A 22513-nucleotide genomic window follows, 5' to 3' on the forward strand; every position below is an offset into this window, starting at 1 on the left:
CAGTTTGTTTGGTACGGTCGATTGTAAGGTGTCAAGATCCATCACAATCCAAGAGTTGTTTACCAACTTTCGTATCTTCATTGTTATGGTAATAGTATTAAGGACACGTTTGTTTACATTTTGCATGCCCTTGGGCCACCAGCCCAAGTCAAATCTAGGTCTCTAAGCAAAACTACGACTAGGCTACTCATTTAAACCATTTCCAATGAAATAATTTATAGAGCCATACTGTAATGGGGCAGATCAGATGCATTGGCTTTTCTATCAATAGCTATTTTCAAATGGAAAATGAATAATGCATGCATCTTCTCATATTATTTTACTGGAAGTTTACATCCCTGTCACATCAGCCGTGCCCTCGCATCCCTCGTGTCGGTCCTTCGTGACACAAAGATGCTGATGCTTCAGACTCTTTGGGAGCACACAGCATGTGGGAGGTGCCCACCCCGTGCCACTCGGAGCAGCGCGAGGCTCAATGCTGATGCGTGAATCAGCGCGAGGATAGCGCGATACGATACATTCAGCTTGACGGCGGCGCGCGCGTATTTGTGGCGAGACTGGCTACTCAGCGTCGGGTTTTGGAGATTCGCTCTTATTTATTCAGGCGCCCGGGAAGATCTGGTTCCGCTCGGATGCGCGGTTCACTGAGCCTGAGGAAGGGACGGGACTCGATGTATCATAAGTAAGTGCGTCTTTACTTATCTGCTGTGCATTGCTGTGTACTTACAGACCCATTAGACTGAACTCGGGTTTATAATGCTGCACTTCATCTAAAGGAGAGTTGGTATGATGCTGCACCTTTCATTTCTCGCACGGTGACACGTTTTATTGAGTCTTAAGAAAGGGAAAAGGACAGACTTTCACTTATTTGCACCTTTACGCATTGGTATACGACAGCCAAAAACACTGAAGATAAATGCGTGAATGTTACTATTGGTGTGTACTGTGTAGTAGTAATAGCAATATAATTATTACTAGTAATAGCAATACAATTATCACACGCAATATGCCATATTCAGTCAAATAATGCATTTTATTGTATATTTGTTTTTATAAGTTATTCGTTTAATACAACGATAAAAAATGTTCATCACTTTTAGCCACCTGAATGTGACACGTAGGGAAATCATCGTTTCTGTTGACTTTTCAAACCTCGAGCCCGAATTGATCTTACTTACCGAAACCGCCGGTGATGGCTTGCGTACAGAGCGCATTAACGTCAGGACGGGTGTGCATTACCGACGCTTGGAGACATGTTGCGCCGAGGTTAATGATCTGATCTGCCCTGACTTTGATTCGGTTAGAGAGACTCGTGTGCTGGAGACTGGAGCCTCCCTCCACAGATGTTTATTAATCCCCTCCATCGCTTAATCCGCCCGGATTTTCTGATTATTGCTGTCCGCTGACTCCATAAACCACTCAGAATTTATTTCTTTATTTCCTCTCTGCATCACATGTTAAAATTAAAGTGATAACTTATTCGCCCTTCGGTTTATTTCTAAATGTCATCCACCGTCCCAGCTGTCTGTTTCACTAGGTACATTTGGGTGTTGTTGAAATTTAAATAACATTGAACTGTGCAAAGACGCATAGATTTTTGCATGAGGTTGAATACTGTGGACTTATCAAGGCATCTGTCGCTCACAGACTGCATCTCCCTGTATTGGTTTCAATCTCATCTCATCTGGTGGCCATGCAGATGTGGTTTTATATGGATCATATTTAAATGGTAATCACAGGTCAGGAAATGTCAACCCAGGATATGTTATACAATCATTTTTGGATTAGATTATGCTTTCTGGCTTTTTTTTAAAAGCTGCCTGGTTTGTTTTCACATCACTTTTCGCAACAGTTAGGTGTAATTGCATGCATTTCAGGATTTTGTATTATATATTAGACTAACAGCTGCAGTATGCATTGTAAAAACATTGCAGATGAGGAAATATATGCATAGTTTGTTGTTTTGAATAATTTTCCTTTTGGAGTTTGGGAGCGTTCTGATTAAATTAAACATTTTGTCGAAGAAACTTTAACTTTCGGTTGAACAAAAGGTTATACAGACTATAAAAAGGTGAAAGAAAGCTTCTTTGGGTAACCGGAGCATCCTTTTTTGTTAAGACTATTATGTTGGGAAATAGTTATCAGCATTACATCAAGAAGAAAGTAAAAGAGATAGCGACATAGATTAAGACACTAAGAGATAGAGAAAGTGTGCTTTCATGCTAAAAGTGCAGCAGCGTAGCGACCTGTCAGAAGTGATGTAGTGCAAGTGACATTAAAAAGATTCCAGGGTGGTTGCGTTTAGGCGAACGTCATAAAAATTTAATCGGATAGTTTCTGCTGGCAGAAGTATAAATGAACTGCATCCAGCAGGACACTTTTGTGTAACGTCTGCATTTCGGGAGCTGTCTAAGAAAAGTTACCTGTCTAAGAAAAGAGGTTTTGTGGTTCATGCGCATGAAGGCTGAAGCATTTTGTAAACATGTTTTAGGGTATTTTAATGGGCAGGAATCACATGAAAGACTAATATGTAGTGTTGTAGTTCTTGAGAGCGGTCTCAAGACCACTTTTTAAAGGTCTTGGTCTCGTCTTGGAATCGACCGCATTTTTACTCGGTCTCGGACAAAGAGGACTCGGAATTTTATTTCAAGACCGGTCAAGACCACAACTGATGGCACATCACAAATTTATTTTTTATCATTAATTTTATGCAGTTTATTCAGGTTTGGCATATGATGTTGGCATTGTTTAATCATTGTTTAAGTTTCTCCCAATGACAATTTTTCTAATTTTATTACCAAAAACACCTGCATTGTGTTAAAGGATTAGTCCATTTTCCCAAAAGAAAAATCCAGATAATTTACTCACCACCATGTCATCCAGGATGTTGATGTTTTTTTTTGTTGAGTCGAGAGGAAGTTGTGTTTTTTGGGGAGAACATTGCAGGATTTTTCCAATTTTAATGGACTCCAATAGAGCCCAACATCCAACACCCAACTCAACACATAACAGTTTTTTCAACAGAGTTTCAAAGGACTATAAACAATCCCAAACGAGGCACAAGGGTCCCATCCAGCGAAACGATTGTCGTTTTTGACAAGAAAAGTAACAAATATGTACTTTTAAACCACAACTTTTCGTCTAGGTCCGGTCCAGCACGACCTAACGTAAATGCGTAGTGACGTAGGGAGGTCACTTGTTACATATATAAAACGCACATTTGCGGACCATTTTAAACAATAAACTGCCACAAAGACATTAATTAGTATCAGTTGACATACAACAATGTCGGAACGGTCCTCTTTCAACCACTTGTAGACCCTGGGTTGGAGTTTCGCGTTCGTCCTCTGTGACCTCTTGACGTATTGCGTGGGGTCAGCTGGCGCATCACGACCAGATCTACATGACGAGAAGTTGTGCTTTAAAGGTGTATATTTGTTGTTTTTCTTGTCGGGAATGACAATCGTTTTGCTAGATAAGACCCTTATGCCTTGTTTGGGATGTTTATAGTCCTTTGAAACTCCGTTGAAAAAAACTGTGTTAAGTGTTGAGTTGAGTGTTGAATGTTGGGCTCTATTGGAGTCCATTAAAATTAGAAGGGTCCTGCAATGTTTTCTTCAAAAAGCATAATTTCTTCTCGACTGAACAAGGAGGGACATCAACATTTTGGATGGCATGGTGGTGAGTAAATTATCTGTATTTTTATATTTTTTTAAGAAAATGGACTAATCCTTTAAGTGGAAAAAGACAGTTCAGAATAAATGGTTAAGTTGATTTCAGCTCTTTAGTGTTTGTTCACTTTTATTTGCTTATAGACAAAGATAAATTCCCACGTATCTGCAATGCCTTTGATTATTTTATCAACTTCTCTGATGGCATACACACACACACACACACACACGCGCGCGCATACACACACACGAACACACACAGACAAAAGTGCCTAATCATATGCATATTCCAGATTTTATCATAAGTGTTTTAATGCAGTGACTTGCACTGGTCTTGGTCTTGACTTGGCCTCGGCCTGTCTTGGTCTTGGTCTTTGGTCTCGACCCTTTAAAGTCTTGGTCTTGTCTCGGTCTCGGCCTGTCTTGGTCTTGGTCTCAAATTTGTCTTGGTTTAGGTGGTCTTGACTACAACACTACTAATATGTACAACATGGTGCCATTCATCATCATGTTTCTCTGTAAAAATGTTAGCAGTGGTTATGATGATGCATACTTTTTGAAATATTACTCATATACACAACTCTTAGCTTTAATAAGAAATTTGCATTAATCGTTATTAATTCGCAGTCGTGTTATTAGTTTGTTTTGCTGTGTTCCTTGTATTTTCCACTTCTTGAGCTTTGCACAAACTCTTCAGGGAAATATCGACTCCCTGAAGACCTCTCTGTTGTCACAGTATCCTCCTAAGTGAGCACAACTTCTACGTCTGCGTAGTCGAACGCTGTGGGCGGCCCGGATGAAAAGGCAACAAAGGGGTAACTGGGAATTCAAGTGCACGGACGCAGCTGGGCGCTCTTCAGTCGTGCAAGGCGGCATTTTGGACAGAGTCCTGTGAAGTCTGTTAGCGTCTCATCATCTAGGGTGCACAGTAAAGCCCAGCAAATAAAGACAAATGCTCGTGTCGCCCGCCTTACGCCTCCAGTAAGATTCTCCCCTGCTCTCGGTTGGTTTTTAAAGCAAACAGCCCATTATTATGCGCAGAAAGGCTGTGGGCCCTCGATGCTTCTTTTGCGTGCGCACATGCAGAGACTTGTAAGCCTCTTTTGTTGTATTATAAGATGATTTTCCCCCGTTCCTTCCAATCCAGCCGTCGAGTCTCAAAGTCAGCTTCTTTTTTGTCTTCCACCCCCTTCTTGCTTTTTATCGAGAGACAGTCAGTGTCTTAGCGCCATGCTTTTGACACCTCTCTGCTATACAGAATAATTTGCATGTTTGCCAGGCATTGAAATTGATCCAGGTGACATAGCAGATCAAAGGCTTGCGTACTGACAGCAGTGTGCTAATGGATCTAAGATGGCTGTCAATTAGGAAAAACAATCCCTCTGGTGCTGGGAATTATTATGGCTCAGCTAGTGTGTGAACACGGTGTGTTGAGTGCACCGCACACCCAGTTACAACTGATGCATTGGGTCAGATGGTTTATTTATAGTTTTCCCTCTTCCCGCTGTAGCATTGTTGGCTAAAAGGGCAAAGGAATCGAATGTGTTCGGTAAGCTCGTATCTGTGAACTTTCGCTTGTTGTTCATATCGCAACATGTTCTGTATTGGTGTGAAGTTTAGGAAAGCTGACGGCACAATAAAACAGAGGTCTTTTTCACACCATTGCACCTTTTTTAAGGGTTGAGGACTGAAATAGTGTTACTTCAGAGCTGTACTGTACTGTAATTATGATGAGATCAGAGCGTTTGGTGAGAAATTGCTTTGGGGAAACTGACCGAATTTTGGTGACAGGTGTAAATGTAGGGGTAGGAATAGTTGGGGGGCATTGGCGTCATATTTTTTTTCTCAATGTTTGCCACAACCAGTTACTGTTTCAGTTTTTAAATAAATCAAATCACCAGGGGTGCGTTTTGTATAGGGTTATACAACATGCATGTGCTTCTCCGTGTAAAGCAAATTTTTGGGCAAATATTCAAAATACTGTGTGGTGAGGAAGAGGATACACCCAGTGTTTAGTCAGCGTGCCTCCAAAAACCCCATTAAAACAGCACTTTTCTTTTATTCTGCTGTTATTTCTGCCACTTAATGTCTCCGAGCTGTATTTTTGAGCTCCCTGGTAATGTAATGATCCTCATACATGATTGCAAGTAGACTTGTCACAAACAGAGCTATCATTCATTTTAATAACAGCGCCGTTGTGCCTTTTTATTACGCCTTAATGTCCAGTTATGGGAATGGATTTGTGAACTGCTTTTATTTTAGACAATTTCGGATAGTTGCAGACACAATAAAACAACTTTTATTTTATTTTTGGATTCCATGGAAATTCACCTCATTTTTTATGGATGTAACATTATTGAGTTACCCTGACAAAAAGTATTGGACAGTTGGTGGCATCAGATTGTAATACTATAGTAAGTCGCTAAATATACACACGTAACACTGTCGAAAAATGGTCTGAAGCTGTCACTGGGGCAGTACCCTTTAAAACGTCCTAATATGTACCATATATACACTTACCTAAAGGATTATTAGGAACACCTGTTCAATTTCTCATTAATGCAATTACTTAATCAATCAGATGGCAGTTGCTTCAGTGCATTTAGGTGTGTGGTCCTGGTCAAGACAATCTCCTGAATTCCCAACTGAATGTCAGAATGGGAAAGAAAGGTGATTTAAGCAATTTTGAGCGTGGCATGGTTGTTGATGCCAGACGGGTCAGTCTGAGTATTTCACATCAATCGGCCGACTGATTCAAGCTGATAGAAGAGCAACTTTGACTGAAATAACCACTCGTTACAACCGAGGTATGCAGCAAAGCATTTGTGAAGCCACAACACGCACAACCTTAAGGCGGATGGGCTAGAACAGCAGAAGACCCCACCGGGTACCACTGGTGGTGTAATGGTTTGGAGGATGTTTTCTTGGCACACTTTAGGTCCATTAGTGCCAATTGGGCATTGTTTCTGACAACGTCCATCCCTTTATGACCACCATGTACCCATTCTCTGATGGCTACTTTCAGCAGTCATGTCACAAAGCTCGAATCATTTCAAATGGGTTTCTTGAACAGTCACCAGATCTTAACCCAATAGAGCATATTTTAAGATGTGGTGGAACGGGAGCTTCGTGCCCTGGATGAGCATCCCACAAATCTCCATCAACTGCAAGATGCTATCCTATCAATATGATCCAACATTTCTAAAGAATGCTTTCAGCACCTTGTTGAATCAATGCCACGTAGAATTAAGGGAGTTCTGAAGGCAAAAGGGGGTCAAACATAGTATTAGTATGGTGTTCCTAATAATCCTTTAGGTGAGTGTACAATATGGGGTACTAATATGAACTCTTATATACTGACAGTGTACTTATATACAGATAGTACAGCCTGGTGCACTGCTTTCCAAAACAAGAAATATCAAACTAGTTGGTATGATTTTGTAAACGCAGGGCTGATTTATGTAAATCAATAAATGCAAATTTTTATTACTGAAAGGGAAGTTTAAAAATTGAAGAATGATTTAATAACCAACACATCTGTCTGTAATAATGGTTGGTTTGAAATAAGTTCAGACCCAGTGAACTGTAAATCTTATGTGCATTTATTTAATGCGTTACAGACCTATTGTCTATTGTTGCTTATGCAATCATGCTGCAACATGACTTTACCTTTGGGGATACGGCTAATTGTGGGTTTCATTAGAGAAGCATAACATGATAAGACAGTTACGGAGCAATTCGCTGTGTGATGCCGTTTGCATTATTTACAATTAATATTTTCACTTACAGTTCTTCCCTTTGGTAAAATGAATGTGTCAAGATTAGGGTGGTTTATATAATGAGCATTCATAATAGGCATGACGGGGAAATTGTTTAATCAGCAAAGTGCCGCCCAAACCACATGGGTGTGTCACCGAGTGTTTATGGGAAATCTACTGTATGACAGTCTTCTGGGGAGTTCATATGGTGCTAAAAACGTACTTTATACTTTGGAAAACAAACAAGAGGCTTATGTCCGTGTGGAATAAGCTGAGAGAGATGAAAGTTGGTTTTAACTCCAGAGTTCCTCGGAGAGAAATTATGATGTAATATTTTTCAAGAGTTAGAAAACTGATCACAAATAGGACAGGGTTGTGTGAAAAAGCATTGTTCGGTACAGCATGAGTCAGCTTACATTTGCATCGCATTTACATTTATGCATTTGGAAGATGCTTTTATCCAAAGCGGCTTAAAGTGCATTCAAAGTAAGGCTACACATTTTTCCAGTACTGTACCATATGTGTCTTTCCAAGATCGAACCCATGACCTTTGATTGTTATTGAAAGATTATTGTTAAGTAGATGACTCAGGCCAGATTTACTAAACAGGGCAAATAAGCGTGAGAGCGCAATTTCAAAAAAGAGCTAATGGGAGTGGTAATATCTGTGGGGTATTTACAAAAAATTTATTAGCACAGGTGCAGCAGCTCATTGCCATATAATGAACAACACAATTTACCAAGAGCTGCGCTATTTAGTTTAATGTCGCAAATACACTGTAAAAATGTTTTGCTGCCTTTAAATTTTTTATTGAATCAACTCGGATTTACAAGTCATTTTAACTTACTATTATTTATCTTGACTAGAGATGAGTTGTTATAACTACAGGTGAGTTGTTATAACTTATAAAATTAAGTTGACTTTTCTCAACTATATTTTCTAAGTTGTGACAACTCATCTCTGTTGACATGACTTGTAAATCTGAGTTGATTTAACAAAAAATTTAAGGCAGCAAAGTATTTTTTACAGTGTAAGCGGAGCTGATGGTCTTCAGGTGCGGGTGATCTACTAACACCTGATGCGCTTGAGTTCAGCACCACGGACTTCGCAGCTGAATATGCTGGGTGTGAAATGAAGCCAAAGTACACTGCAAAGAACCGGAGGACAAAAAAATGAAGGTTTCGAATTTTTGAAACGCCTGCTATTGTGTGACTTCTCCTAGTGACTCCTCTTCTATTTCCTCCAGCAAATAGAAATAACATGGCTTGGCAAACGATATTTTTGAATAATATGTTCCTCTGGCATATGTTCCTCTGTTACGTGTGGAGAAAAAATCCTCCTTTTTGTATCATGCACTCTCTGATCTCTTCTATATGCAACAATTGCTGCCATTTCAAGCACAAAATGGTTTAAGACATGCTTTTATTCGGCGTTAAACAATTGCGCAAATACCAGTAATATCACACGCGCAAAAATGAGTAAATCCCTTACATACTCTCTTCCTATAAATTTTGTGTCTGAAAAGGGAAACTCTATAGAAATGCATATGCAATAAGGTCAGTCGCAGAAATAACTAGGCCTTACCTTTTCAGCGCTAATTATCCACTGGCCATCTTTAGTAAATCCCGACAGTCGTTACTTAACGCCAAAGTGATGGTTTGCACTTGCACAAGCTGTTAGTAAATCTGTTGTCTATTTCTCACACATATCCAACACAATCTCATTGTAATACCTATTTTACGAGATGGCTAATTCGTACATTTATACATCTTATTCATGTTTTTTACTCCAGTAATATTGGGATTAGGGGTGGGGTTTCATTTGTTTTTTTTATGAAAGAACAAATGAAACCCCACATTGTACAAATTTATCCGAAATTGCCATAAAATAGGTACCCATCAAGCAACAGCCATCATTTTACCGTCTAGGTTGACTAAAGAATTGACATTGTCCTGCTATGAGTTTAGCCAAAATAAACTTGAATTTGGTTATGTCATTTTTGCCAAAACAACTTACAACCATTTCACCATTTAAGCAAAGTCAACAGTGATTACAAGGTGTTGTTTTAGCCCTGACGTCAAGGCTGCGTTTGGATGAATATTAGATGTCTTTAAAATGCAAATTTGCTTTTTGGTTTTGCTAAGTACATTTGAGATCAGGTTGACCTATCGTATAACTTCAGAAAACTTGCACGTTGCATGTTTTGGTATCTAAACAAATTATCAAAAAGTCTCCTTTAGTGTTCCCAGGCAAAATATAACAGCATATAATTTAAAAATAATAAGTTCATAATACAAGTTTTATACATTTGAATGTATTCTATTAGGCTGCAGTAATTATGCATTGCTGCCCACAGTGATGTACTGTTGATATGAATCACTGCTATATAGCTTGACCCATTAGTGGTTAATGCATTGAGATGGAAAATATGAACAACATTATGGCACATCATTTTTTAGTTTATTGCCCCTCTTATTTGTCCATCAAATGAAAAAGAAGTATGCAATAATAACAGAAAAAAATCTTAATTGCTTATTAAGATAGAACTGAGCAAACTGTTACACATTGTATAACAACGTATTTCTTTTGTTAGATATTGATTAGATGTTGGTTCGGGTTTATTTAATAAGCAAGTCCTTCATTGCTCATCAAAACCTGAATTATTACAGTAATATTTTAAATGACCTCTTTTGAATGTGCTTCTTTGTTAATTGCTTTAATTTTTTTTAATTGTAAGCATTTTTAATGTATACTGTAGTATACTGAGAGCATGTTCAATAAAGCATCCATGAACTAATAAGGGAGCAGAAATACGCCTTAATTGTCATGTTTTAGAGAACGCTACTGTAAATTATATCTGTTATCACTGCTTTATTGGGTTATTCGATATCCCTGCCATTGTGTGTGTCCTGACACGACTTCACAGACATGAGAGATTACTCCAATTTTCTGAGCACCTCTGACAAATTGTTGCTCTGAAGCGAAATCCAGGCCTTCACATCTTACCAGCGATAGAAACGTGCGAGCCTTTTACTCCAAATACGTAATTTTTAGCTCTCAAAAAAATATGTCTCGGAAGGCTTGAGGCGATTCATGAAATAATAATCTCCCGGTGGCTCGGGTCTGTGAAGTAACAGGCCAATTCTCCCACTAAAAAAAGCTTTGAATTATATTACCATGTTGGATCGGCTGTCTCCTCGTCGATGTTGGGCAGATTAGTTGCCTTGATGTGAATTGCAGTCGGGGCTTGATAATGTTTCAGGAGTTGATCTTGATTTGACGTTATGACAGAGTGCCACCGAGAATTTCTTTGTCATATGTTGGATTCAGGGCTTGAGTTTTCTAAAACCCACAATTTCGACAATACGTGCAAAAAATTACATTTAAGAAATGCATTGAGGGTGAAAATAATGGACTGATACTTGTTTGAATGTAGGCCACTATCTTGCAGACAAAGTGTGCCTAAAACCATTGAGCCCTTTTCAAGATGCAAATAAGTGTTCTTCCAACCACAGAAAATGTGAATACAGATAATCATTAAACAATGAATTTTTAACATAATCTTTAGGAAATGTATAACTATTTTATGAGGTGGTTCATTTGTATGAATGTGTACGATCTCATGCTAGTTTTGCAGCAGTTTTGCTAGTTTAAAGTCACAATGAAATTGAAAATAAAAACTTTTATATTTTTGGAATATTGTGGACGAATTCAAGCCCTGCCCTACTTTTATTCTTTTTTTTTGGAAGCCATTTCACTCCGATATATGTCACGACAGGGAAAATAAGACAATCTTTACTTCTGTTTTGGCTTGCAGTACATTCGAAAATATGACTTTGGTAATGTTTTTATTTTAGCTTTAATGGATCTTAATGGGATCGCCCTTTTTATTTTGTATTCATCATTATCTTCTGCTTTTCTTGTCACATTCAAAAAATGTAACTCTATCCCCTTATAATTATATCCTTTTGCACGTGTAATATTATACGAATTCCTACAAATTTGCCACCTTGTGAAATAATTATGAATTTCTATTTTTGGGTTAAATAAACACCTCGTAAGAAGCATATCAGAAGCATATCTGCCGAACTGATTTCTTTATAGCTGTTTATTTTATGCACAAAAGTGATTTTACAAGAATTTTACAAGAAACATCATGATAATTTGTATGCAGACATGAATGATTACCATGACATAAATGAGTTAGTTCATTACGGTAAATTACTAAAATGATATTATATTATGACGATAAAATGCATTGTAATAAATAGCATAAAGAGCTGTAATTAAAGGATTAGTCAATTTTCTTAACAAAAAAACCCAGATAAGTTACTCACCGCCATGTCATCCAAAAGGTTGATGTCTTTCTTTGTTCAGTCGAGAAGAAATTATGTTTTTTGAGGAGAACATTCCTGAATTTTTCTCATTTTAATGGACTTTAATGGACCCCAACACTTAACCGTTTTAACGCAGTTTAAAATTGCAGTTTCAAAGGACTCTAAAGATCCCAAACGAGGCATAAGGGTCTTATCTAGCGAAACGATTGTCATTTTTGGTAAGAAAAATATAAAAAATATGCACTTTTAAACCACAACTTCTCCTCTTCCTCCGGTCCTGTGACGCGCCAGCGCGACGTCACGTAATATGTCATCACGTCAAGAGGTCACGGATGACGTATCGAAACTACGCACCAGTGTTTACAAGTGTGTTGAAAGAGGACCGTTCCGACATTTTTGTATGTGGAATGATACTAATTAATGTCTTTGTGTCAGTTTATTGTCTAAAAATGGTCCGCAAATGTGCGCTTCATATATGTAACACATGACCTTTCGACGTCATCACGCAATTACGTGAGGTCTCGCTGGCTTGATACACAGCCAGAAAAGAAGAAAAGTTGTGGTTTAATAGTGCATATTTTTTATTTTTCTTGCCAAAAATGACAATCGTTTCGCTAGATAAGACCCTTATACCTTGTTTGGGATCGTTTAGAGTCCTTTGAAACTGCAATTTTAAACTGCATTAAAACTGTTAAGTGTTGGGGTCCATTAAAGTCCATTAAAATAAGAAAAATCATGAAATGTTCTGCTCAAAAAAATCATAATTTCTTCTTGGCTGAACAAAGAAAGACATCAACATTTTGGATGACATGGTAGTAAATTATCTGGATTTTTTAAAGAAAATTGACTAATCCTTTAATATTAAGACAACAATGCAACTATTTTTTTTCTAAATATAATGATTATGTGTATAAATGAAAATTGCAATAGCTTTAAAGCATGCAAACCTTTATTTTGAAATAAAGATTTCATCAGAATATGCATATAAATCTCAAAGTGATTTGCATTTAAACATGGTCATTATGTATTTACGTATAATTATGTTCGATCACAAAGCTGGAGAGCAAGCCTGTATTAGTTTGGGCAGTCTGGCTGGCAAACAAACAAGGCTGCTTTCTACAAGACCCTTTAATTGATTAGCTAATCCGGCTCATCACTGACTCAGTGCTAAATAGTTTGAGAAGCACAAGAATTTGTATTGTTTCTGTGATTTTGGTGATGTCATGGTAATGGTGTTACGCCGTTGATGTCATTATCGCTCAAGGCTCGGGCTGTAATTTGCCTTAGGCAGTATTATAAGACAATACCAAAAGCCTTTATGTGACAGCGCACTGGATTATGAGCACAGAGTTGTATTGTTGCATACTGGGGGTATAAAGGTATAATAAAATAAAACTTTATGAGCGTTGGAGTATCAATAGATAAACACAGTGGATGATGTAATGTATTATGAAGTATTGTGAAATATATGTTTGTGACTGTGAAATAACGTTCAAAGCTGCGTGCACACGCTGTGTGTCACCCGTCTCTTTCAGTGAAGTCGTTGTGAGGCGTTCTAAATTTGGGTTGTCCTACTAACAATTATTAAATAAAAAAAATGAGTAACTTTTCTTTTATTGATAAAGACGACTGATGTGAACCCTACTGCTTAGATCTCATTGGTAGTCACTCTCGAAAGTTGCTCCTCATTTGCATAAAGGTAAACTTTTCTTAATTGTGTTGCATAAGTGGACATGCCCACTTCCTGTCGCCAATGGTCACTGTCGCTCATGAACTTCCAACAATATTTTTTTATTTATTTATTTATTTATTATTGCATCAGTGTAAATTAAAGTAACCTTGGTGTATTGCTTTGTTACCTTGTAGAAAGCTGAGCTTCAGTCTCTGAAAGCAAGTAGTGGCTGATGCTTTTTAAGAGTGGGAACGTTGATTTTAAGTCTGTTATCTTTAATGAATATGATTTTATGCAGCATAACCATACAATATATTCTCATGTAATCCTGCTCTTACATTGTGTTACGTTTATCAAGACAAAATGAATGAAAAGACTCCAGTTAATGGTACTAAAATAATATAGGCTTATTATAGACTTCCCTCTTGTAAACACAGACACTGTATTGAAAGCAGCACATAATCCATTCAAATGCGTAATGTTTCTGGTTATTAAAATTCAAACAGAAATTTTATATCAGATGTGGTCACAATGGACTTATATAAAAGGGAAATTACTTATTATATGCAAAAGATATACATTTCATTTCAAATGTCCTGCTTTGACCATTTTAAAGTAGTTAAATTGATCATTATTCTGATACAAACACATTGGAGGATAAAACATAAGTTTCCACTGTAAGCTCTTAGGACATATTTATTTGTATTAAATATTTTTGTTTGGCTGTGTTGATCACTTCAGTTTGCACTTAAACTGGCAACCTTCAGGTTGCAAGCCCAAATCTTTAAGCCACGACTGCTATCTAATGATGCCTCCAAACAATACATACAAACTTAAATCAGGGTTCCCACGGGTCCTTGAAATCCTTGAAAGTTTGTTAATCTGGGGGGAAAATGTAAGGCCCTGGGAAGTTTTTGAAAATATACATACATAGATACAGGTCATTGAAAGTCCTTGAATCTATTTTTTGCGTGCTAAACTGTTCACTTTAAATGCTTTTATCTTCTGTATGCGAATGGTGATTCATACCAACATGCTTTTTTGCATAGTTGTGTTTGATACATGAAAACGTCTCGGGTTACGTATGTAACTGCTGTTCCCTGAGAAGGGAACGAGACGCTGCGTCTCCCTTGCTATACTTCCTGCGTCCCTGTAATGTCGTCTTTGGGAATATTTAAGATAGCAATATACTTCCTGGCTCCCGCGTCACCCTGTCTTTGTTGTTAAGCTTTACTATTGGTTGAATTTGATATACACATTCAGACGCACTTACCCTTGGAGGCGTCTCCAAAGTGTCACCGCAGTGACGCAGCGCGAGTTCCCTCAAAAGGGAACTGTAACAATATATCTTAAAAGGTAACACGATGTAACCTTGCTCTCACATGAAATGTGTCCCCACATTTAGTCCTTGAATTTAAGGGTATTGGACCTGGAAAGTCCTTGAAAGGTCCTTGAATTTGAAGTTAAGGTGTGGGAACCCTGTTAAATATCAATTAATATTTAGCAATTTTTTTATAGCAATTCTTTTACCACTGTTAAATCTGACAGACAGCTGGAATATAAGATTGTGCTGTTATTTTACAACTCTCCATTTATACTCTATATATTATGAAGCTATATGATGGTAAACATCATATATTATGTGAGCCAACTGTGTCGTTAATATAAGGCAAGTGAAACATACAGCTTGAAGTGTTTATTTACATAAATCAGCATAATAAGCGGATGAGTCACATTACATTACTGCACAGTTTTCGGTGTTAGTAAAGTTAAATATGAATAGCTTCAGGAATGAAGATGCAAGCTACAAATCTCAAATATCTTTTTTTTTATTAAAACATAAGGTGTTTGCAAAATAAAAGTAACATTATTCAGAGGGATAGTTCAGCCAAAAATGAAAATTCAGTCATCATTTACTCACACACACATGTTGTTCTAAACATGTATGCGTTTCTATCTTATGTTTCTTAAAACACAACAAATATATTTTGATAATTAATGGTAAAGACAGAGTTGACGGCATACATTGACTTCTATAGTATTTGCTTTTCCTACTGTGGAAGTCAATGGTTAGTGTTAACTGTGTGCTTACCATCAATTATCTTTTGAAAATGTAAGAAACTCATACAGGATTAAAACAACATGCGGGTAACTACACATTGATATGAAATATATTAACACTGCATTTCGTCTAGACGTCTTGGTAGCCTGGCAGTGTTAACAGGGCTTTTCTGTTTACATGTAATCTGGTTTAAAGGAAAACCTAATTGACTCAAGCTCATATTGATGCTAGTATTCTGACCTCACTGAAAGTGCAAGGTTTCATTCTATGACCTCATCGTGTTAACTTGAATAAATGATCATTATGATCGCTCTGCTTTCTGCACATCCATGATGCTACTACACAGTTTCTGTAGACTTGCTGAGCATTAGTGCTGGATTTATTGTTGTCAGCCTAAGATTCTGCTATGGCAAATAGTGTCCAGTGCACCAGAACTCAAAGCCTTGGGCATTTGTCAGCTGTCGAAGTGTGATCTTGTTTGGTAGTAAAGGCACACTGACTGCAATTTCACACTCCTAGCCACTTATAAATCTTGCAGTACATTCGAAAATATGACTTTGGTGATGTATTTATTTTAGCTTTAATGGATATAAATGAAATAGTCATTTTATTTTGTATTCATCATTATCTTCTGCTTTTCTTATCGTATTTAACAACTTTAACCCCATCCCCAGCAAACACACTGTCAGAAATGGTCTAAAATGGTCCCTAGCTGTCACTGTACACCTGCACCTAAAGAGTAGTCATACAGTAGGACAATAAATTGCAGATGCCGATATATCAGACGATATTTTGGCTTTTATAGGCCGATACATTTTTCCAATCGGCTAGTAAATTTCTCTATTACTTAAATTTGATGTTTGTAATAAAAAAGACACTCAGTGTCACTCAATGTAAAGCCAAATTCTGACAGACAGTAAAATGACCAATCATTACTCACTTTTTAACATGACGTTATGTTGTGTCACACACAACACCACGCTAGCAACACCATAACAAATGTATTTTTACTTTCACCAATTTTCAGTTTTTCTCTTATTTACTGAAATAACATTTGTGTCTCATATCGGCCAATCGGCCATACAGCTTTCTTAATATCGGTATCAGCCATAAAAAAAAATCGGTTGACCACTACTAAAGAGTTCATAATAGTACCTCAGAGGTACTTATTGGTACCAAAAAGTGCATATTAGTACCACAAGATACATACTGATACCTTAATGACAGCTAGGGACCATTTTTTAGACCCTTTTTTCAGACAGTGCGTGTAAATCCTTCCTGATATTTAATCTTAGACCAGACCCAATGCTTTTGTCTGAATTAGGAACACAAAATAAAAATATCTGAGTTCGTATTTTCTCATTTTATTTATCTTATTATATTTTTCTAGTGCAATGAGTAAGTTCATACAAAATTACTTTTTACTACTATATTTAACCCTGGAGAACCCACGGGTCAAATTTGGCCAATGTTAATTGCTGCTAATAAAAGGGTTCTTGGTTCTGCACGGTTAAAACCAAGAACCCCATTGAACCCAATGGACGCAAGTCAGTCCTTCCAGAAAAACAAGTTTTTTTTACGGGCAAAAATCCTTGATCTTGCGGTACGTTTTCTTAATAAATGTGATGGAATATGCGTGATATTTATGCAATTTTATGCAATAAAATTGCGGGAACTTGCCAAAATTGCTGGAACTTGCAAAACTGCGGGAACTTGCAAAAACTGCGGTTGGGGTTTGCAGCTTTTCGATGATGCGTGTGTGAAGTAAATGTAACAATTTTCAACTTTCTGCTAAGATATATATTACTTTTTGCTACGAAAATGCAGGGATTATGAAATCATAAAGGCCCGCATATTTTGCAAGCAGAAATCCGCAATTTATAACTAAAAAAACAGTGTGCATGGCCCATCTGCTGGTACAGTAATATATAGGTCCCCAAGCACAAACGTAAAAACTCTTCATATTTACTGTACTGTATGTAACCCAGTTTTCACAATTCAATCAATTCTGGATAAATAAAATCAAGCCTGTAATCCTGTGTAATGCAAGTAAAGCGTTTTTTAACCATTGGCTTTTTGGAGAGGAGAGTGGTAGAAAGCATCCGACATATAGGAGAGCAAAAGGAAACATCTGAGTAAAACCTTTGTCTGCGAATCCTATTCTTGTTGCGCACATTGTTGCGAGATTGGCAAAGACAGAGTGCTTGAGTCATGAAGGTTACATCCAACACAGAGAGCTCAGAAGTAGCGAAAAGACGTTTGCGTTACTCTGCGTTGAGCCATAAGAAGACGTTTTAAGCCACTCTTTTTACTTCATCTGTTGCCTACAGCTCTGAGAAGCGCTGTTTGTTTTTTCCCCTATATATTCTTTTACCATCTTGAGTGCTTGTCATTGATGGAGCAATGCATGCCTGAGCTTTACCACCCTGGGCTTCTTTCTCATTTAGAGAGAGGGATTTTCTGGCCCAAAAAAAGCATGAACGATTGAGGCATGTCACTTTAGCGACATACTCTTTTTGAAAACAGAAATAAATGAATGAAAGAATTTTTTACAATACTGTAAAAAAAAGGTCCAACTTAAAAAGTAACTTACCTGATTGCCTTAACATTTTAAGATCGACTTTTAAGGCAACCAGGGAGCTTAATTTTTTAAGTTGAACTAACAAATCGTTTACAGTGTAGCATTGACCCCATTTACATGCACCCTCATAATGCGATTATAATGGGATTTTGGCAATATTGCGATTATACTTTACCTCATGTAAACCAACGCTATCTCACGAGAATTCATACATATTTTACGAGTTGACTAATTCGTATTAATTCATACGACCCCATTCGTAAGATTTTGTACGATTTGCCTTGACCCCTATGATGTTGGGGTTAGGGGTTCGGTTTCATTGTTGTTTTTTCATGAGAATTGTACGATTTTGCCTGAATAACTTTGTATGACTTCATACGAATTAGCCAACTCGTAACATATGTTCGAATTCTCGTGATATTAAGCTGTGTAAACACAATACTTTCGAAAAAATAATGAGATTAAACTCATAATCGCATGAAGTATAATCGTATTTAAACAGGTGGCCTACGCCGTTTTTAATCGGAGTATGCGGCCAAGTAAACACTTGTAAACAACAATTGAAGAGTTTTGTTGCAAAACGAGATAAATCCATTTTTTAAAATTTTGTCAAAACATGTTTATTATTATGTTATCATGTTATTATTTTGTTTTATGGTGCTACTTAGCTGTATTTTTTAAGTAATGAAGGTTTAAATCAAAACAAACCAACTGCAGTTGAGTTGATATTAATTGGAATGCACAACCAAAAAACGAGATTTCTGAACAATTAAAAAACGGATTTATCTCGTTTTGCAACGAAACTCTTCAATTGCACTAACTGAAGTGCGCGTGTTTTTGTCACGGACCTTAAGCGCAAATTCATTTTAAACTTGACATTAGGACGTTGTCAACACCACTCACTGTGAGCAGTTTGCCTTCATCCAGAAACAGCTCAAATAATGCGACAGCAGCTTATAAAACCATTACAGACATTGTCATAACATTTCTGTCTTCAGCACGTCACCGAATATCGAAATACGTCCATAACAACGCGCTTGTCATTTACCTAAAACATTTGCCTGAAAAAAACGTGTTCCTGATGAGTTTTTATGGTAAGCTAAGCTAAAATACTGCGATAGATTTACCCAATTTATAAAAAAACTGAAGCAAAAATTATTTGTAGATTTTACACCCCGTGTATGTTTTGATAATCGTTCTGAATCTGATCTCTAACAAAATTCCCTCACAAAAATGCAAATATTTTTAGCTTTTTGCTCAAGATAACAAATAATAAGAAAATAAAAACTTTGTAATAAAAATAGAGGTAAGCCCCAGTCATCTTACTGCTGCGATTAAGTCTTTACTCTGCTTATTGGATATAATGGGATTATTAATGTACATGTAAACGTAGTCATTGTTTTGAGTACCCACGTGAAGTGCATTTATTGAAAGTGTGATGTGTTTAAACAGGATGTTGTCACTAGACAATATAAATAGTTATATATCTACACTACATCAATTCAATGCAATACAATAACCAGGCAGTTTTTAAAGGTAAATGAAAACGTGATAGCATTTAAAGCTCACGATGGAAACCGCTTTAGTGACTTTTATCCTGTATCAGCAAATATGACTTTCTAACCTCTGTCAAAGCCTCAAGAGACCTGGGCTCATTCAAATGTCATTCAAAGAGATACATTTAAACCTGTCAGTCAATCACAAGACCTTCCTGAGCCAGTGAGATTTGACATCATTGATAACTTTTGAGTGTTTAAATCTGATTTTCATGGAACGATGACTTTAAAGCTGACATAACACAAGACGTTTTTGCCAATCTAATGTTAATCTTGCTTATATATAGAGTAGTATTTCATCATTCATATGTCCAAAGAGTCTTTCGTTTTGTCAGATTTATAAAAGAAAGAACAGCCTTTCCGATTTTTGGCGTAAAAGGTCGAACACTTGAAGTCGTGCGGTGGGCGGAGCTGAAGAGTTACGAGTATGCGCAGCTTCGGATACTACTTTTGGAATTACAGCCGACATAGATGGAAATCAAACTCTAAAAAACTTTTTTTTTAAATAACCAGCCTTACATTATACATATGATCCAGAATCGGATACTTAGTCAGTAATGGACGAACCGGAACAATAGCAGCAACGATTACGGCACGACGTCTCTATCAGGTAATTAATCCTTGCTTGTTTATCCGCTATTTTAATAAAAAAGCAACATAATCCAGGTTTTAACTGCATTTGCCGTTTTAAAAGGTGTAAATGTTGTAAATGCAGTACAAAGTAAAGTGCTGTTGTTGGTGTTGTTTACATTACATGCACGTATGCGCGATTACAATCAAAACACGTGAGATTTTGAATTACTTACGCCTGTGGTTCTGACTCCTACGGGGTCTTTTAAAGGTTTGACCGCTCCAATAGTTGTAAAAAAGTGTAAAATCCGGCGTCAAATTGAGCCTTGTTTGTAAAGCAATTCTCTCCGAAATACAGCCAGGGAACAACCAAACTCATTTGCAATTACGTTGCTGTCCGGGAAAAATGAACTGCATCCACACTTCTTTTGTCGAACTATCTTGCTAAAACAAAGTTGTCGCGTGCTGTGCAGTGATATCAGTGACTTTTACTCGACGGAGCAATGCTAATGCGCGTTCTCGCTTTCACTTGACGTGCAGGGCAGGCGTGCTTTTCTGGGGGGTAAAGGCCCATAAAAGGAATATGGGGTCAATCAGTCGTAACGGATACCCCCATTTGAAAAAAAACGTTCCGAAACTTGTATGAAAAAGAAGGCGTGAGTTTGGCTCAGAAATTCTCTGTTACAAGCTCAACTGCTTTTTTGACACTTTGCTTATGTTTAGCATGAGGACTACAACTCTTAAACTGTGTTAATAAGTCAGAATGCATGAAATAGCATTAAACCTCCCCTTAAACTTCTGCATGTTTTTTGCACGAAGCTATTATATGGCGAAATAACACTTATATACTTATAGTGCATGGATAGACTGGATTTGGCCTTTTTTGGAACCTGATAATGGAAAAGAGCAGCTTGTATATTTTGCAAAGTTAAAATAGATAATTCAGATAGATACCAGTGAATAATACAATTGATTTTGAAATTTAATACTCTAACCCTGGATAAAGTAAACCAGTAAAAAGTGCAGTTGTGTGCACGGTGAAAATAACTTAATTTGTCTATCAATGTGTGAACAAACAAGAGAAAGTAAAACAATTCACAATGTAATTTTGCATTCACAGTGCCACATCTGTTGTAAGATACATCATTAACCCCATCCGCCGCTCGATGAATTGTCTAGTCTGTTTTTGTGGTCGGCAGATGTATATCATCTGTTGGTCTTGTAAGTCATGTCTCAGTATCAGCTGTAATTTAAACTTTAAGACCAATCTGCATGTCATGATTACAAAGCCCAGCGGTCCTCATCTGAATGCAGTTTTTGTTTCTTGACCCCTTGAAAACAAAGGAATTGCTCTTATTTAAGGGTTTCGGTGTAAACATGTCATTGGGTTGTTTGCATTTATGCTTCCAATCAATCACACTGTTAACCTGTACTTGGCAATAGCATACTAATGAAGACCTTCCGAACAGTATGCTCACGATGAATTATTACTGAACTGACAATTGAAATTGCTTATTTAATTCTATTATAATATATGATATAATGTTACTATGAGAATGTTATGTTAAATGACTATAAGATACAAATATGTTACTATAAAAATGATTTATTGCATAATTCTGGTATTGGTCACACAATTGCAAAACATATTAGTGTCAGTTTAAAACAGTTATAAATAACCAGATTAAAAGTTTTAAATATAAAAAAATATTTTATGTTGGTAGTATTAAACCTCATGCCATGTGTTACTTTAATTGAACTAAGCTGAAACAATGACATTTATCGAATAGTAGTTAACACTACACTTTTACATTTGGTAGATGCAATCATTCAAGGTACTGTATATGGCAAAAGATTAGTAACAGTTACCCATTCTTTATTTATATTTTTCCACAATTTAGAATAATAGAAAACTCATTAAACTATGAAATAACAAAAATTTAGCTATAGGAAATATGTTGAAGCATAGAAGCATCAAATAAGTCAAAAATGATATATTTTAACAACTGCAAAATCATTCTTGTGGCATTTTATCAAACAGCTATTTAAAGAGGACATTTCACAAGACTTTTTTAAGATGTAAAATAAATCTTTAGAGTATATATATGTGAAGTTTTATCTCAAAATACCATATAGATAATTTATTATAGCATGTTAAAACTTCCACGTTGTATGTGTGAGCAAAAATGTGCTGATTTTGGATGTGTCAAATGCAAATGAGCTGATGAAATGCACTAAATGGCAGCGCTGTGGTTGGATAGTGCAGATTAAGGGGCTTAATTATTATAAGATCCCCTTCTGACATC

General features: G+C 36.8%; 1 protein-coding gene across 2 annotated transcripts in view; it reads left to right on the forward strand.

Annotated features, from left to right (window-relative positions):
* Positions 1–401: 401 nt before the first annotated feature.
* The window catches only part of cntn4 (contactin 4), a 238867-nt gene continuing 216755 nt past the window's right edge, over positions 402–22513 (forward strand). The window contains exon 1 of one of the 2 annotated variants that reach the window (XM_073870408.1): positions 402–681. The gene's annotated coding sequence lies outside the window, so the exon portion shown is untranslated. The remainder of the gene's footprint in view (positions 682–22513) is intronic. The other variant, XM_073870407.1, reaches the window with a different exon arrangement.

This window comes from Misgurnus anguillicaudatus, chromosome 8 (genome assembly GCF_027580225.2).
Source record: "Misgurnus anguillicaudatus chromosome 8, ASM2758022v2, whole genome shotgun sequence".
Lineage (NCBI taxonomy): Eukaryota > Metazoa > Chordata > Actinopteri > Cypriniformes > Cobitidae > Misgurnus > Misgurnus anguillicaudatus.